The sequence below is a fragment of the Eulemur rufifrons genome, chromosome 7 (assembly GCF_041146395.1).
Source record: "Eulemur rufifrons isolate Redbay chromosome 7, OSU_ERuf_1, whole genome shotgun sequence".
Lineage (NCBI taxonomy): Eukaryota > Metazoa > Chordata > Mammalia > Primates > Lemuridae > Eulemur > Eulemur rufifrons.
Window position 1 is genome coordinate 56,802,179 of NC_090989.1, and position 2,240 is coordinate 56,804,418.

The window sequence follows — 2,240 nt, forward strand, 5'->3', positions numbered from 1 at the left end:
CAAAATGCCCAGTGAAGCCACCCAAACCATCCCTGCTACGGAGCAGCAGTTGCCACAGCCTCAGGCTGAGACCCGGTCTGGAACAGAATCTGACAGTGATGAATCAGTACCAGAGCTCAAGGAGCAGGATTCCACACAAGCAACCACACAACAAGCACAGCTGGCAGTAGCAGCTGAAATGGATGAAGAACCAGTCAGTAAAGCAAAACAGAGTCTGAGTGAAAAGAAGTCACAGAAGGCTCTGAACAAATTTCGTCTTCAGCAGGTTACAGGGGTTACTAGAGTCACTATCCGGAAATCTAAGAGTATCCTCTGTCATCACAAAACCAGATGTCTACCAGAGCCCAGCTTCAGATACCTACATAGTTTTGGGGGAAGCCAAGATTAAGGATTTGTCTAGCAGGCACAGCTAGCAGCTACTGAGAAATTGAAAGTTCAAGGTGAAGCTGTTTCAAACATTCAAGAAAACACACAGACTCCAACTGTATAAGAGGAGAGTGAAGAGGAAGAGGTTGATGAAACAGGTGTGGAACTTAAAGACATAGAATTGGTCATGTCACAAGCAAATGAGTCGAAGGCAAAGGCATTCTGAGCCATGAAGAACAACAGTAATGATATTGTAAATGCTATTGTGGAATTAACAGTGTTCCCATCTGAAAACTAGGGCTCTTTTTGGTGTTTCAAAAGAGTAACTGCAGCTTGGTTTGAAATTTGTGCTACCATTAATAAAGTTATGGCTTCTTTTTGGGAAAAAAAGAAATCATTTTCTTTATTATTTATTCACACATAAGTACTTAACAGTAAAAAATATGATATGCCATTAATACAGTGAAAAAATAATGTGTTCAGGGGTAACTTGTGGCATCAGGTAGGAACTCAAGTTTCAGATTTGGAGCATTTCAGATTTCAGATTTTCAGATTAGGGGTGCTCAACCTGAATTTAGATATCTGTATGTCTAGAATGACTTCCAGATTTTCACCTTGAATTTGAAATATGGCATTCAGAAGAAGAACCAATATAAACAGGTGGCAGGGATAATGAGATAGCTCTGATATACTGAGTTTGAGATTGCCCATGGGTTGTCCGCAAGAAAATGTCCAATTCACCAGTTGAATAGATGGGACTATAGCTCAAAGGTGATTGCAAAGGGATGAGGTAGAAACAGTGAATATAGGTTAATGCTTTTAGAAGCTTAGATGAGAAGGGAAGACAGAGTTTACGTGGTGACAGAGAGAAGTGGGATCAAGAAGAATATTGTTTTGTTTTGTTTTGTGCTGATTTTAAGGATAGCGTACCAGTAAGGATTCCACCAGTTAAACAGAACCAGTAGGATATATAATGGGAATTATTGACATTAGTTTATACAATTGTGGGAGCTGGATAAAAAAAGTCTGAAATCCATAAGGCAGACTGGAAACTCTCAGGCAGGAGCTGAAGCTACAATCCACAGGCAGAGTTTCTTCTTTTTCCTTTATGTCTTCAAGGAAACCTAAGTTCTGTTCTCAAGGGCTTTCAACTGACTGGATCAGGCTCATCCACATTACCTTTATGTAACATCAACTGATTGTAGATGTTAATAACGTCTACAGAACACCTTCACAGCAACACCTAGGTTAATGTTTGGTTGAATAACTGGGCACTATAGCCTAACCAAGTTGACACAAAACACCAACCACCACAGATGGGAACTGACTTGATCACATATAGGGGAAGGAGCTGTTGAAGTAAAGATCATAAGACTAATGGAACAGAACAGACTCTTTGTGCCAGTAAGATACCAAAAATAAACAAGATTTAAGGCTATCCCAGGCAAGTCATGCACCTTCTATACTTAAAGAATAAATTATTTCCTAACTGCTGCAAGTTTTTTTCTTTTTCTCTAGCTGCTAAATAAGCGCTGGCCTCAAGATAAGCAATATTAAAGCAAATGCAGTTCACCCACTGCTAAACGCTAACTGACCCCCCTATTCCACAGCCATAATTACAGCTTTGATTAGACTAGAGACTGATTTCAGTAACTCTCCTGAAAGGAGATCACCAATTATGGACTGGTTCTGGCCAGTTTGCAGAGGCACTAAGTGCCTTTGTGTCCCTGCTTTACCTTTTGACATATAGGGCCTAATTATCATACACCTCAAAGTGAAAGAGGGACATATGCAATATGCATGTCTGCTTACTATGCATATGCATATCACCTTTGTGAATATTCATAGCTCTTCCTATAACCTGTTGAATATGT

At 39.9% G+C, this 2,240-nt stretch overlaps 1 pseudogene; it reads left to right on the forward strand.

The window, feature by feature from the left end:
• Positions 1–664, forward strand: LOC138385729 (nascent polypeptide-associated complex subunit alpha pseudogene; annotated as a pseudogene).
• Positions 665–2,240: the final 1,576 nt, after the last annotated feature.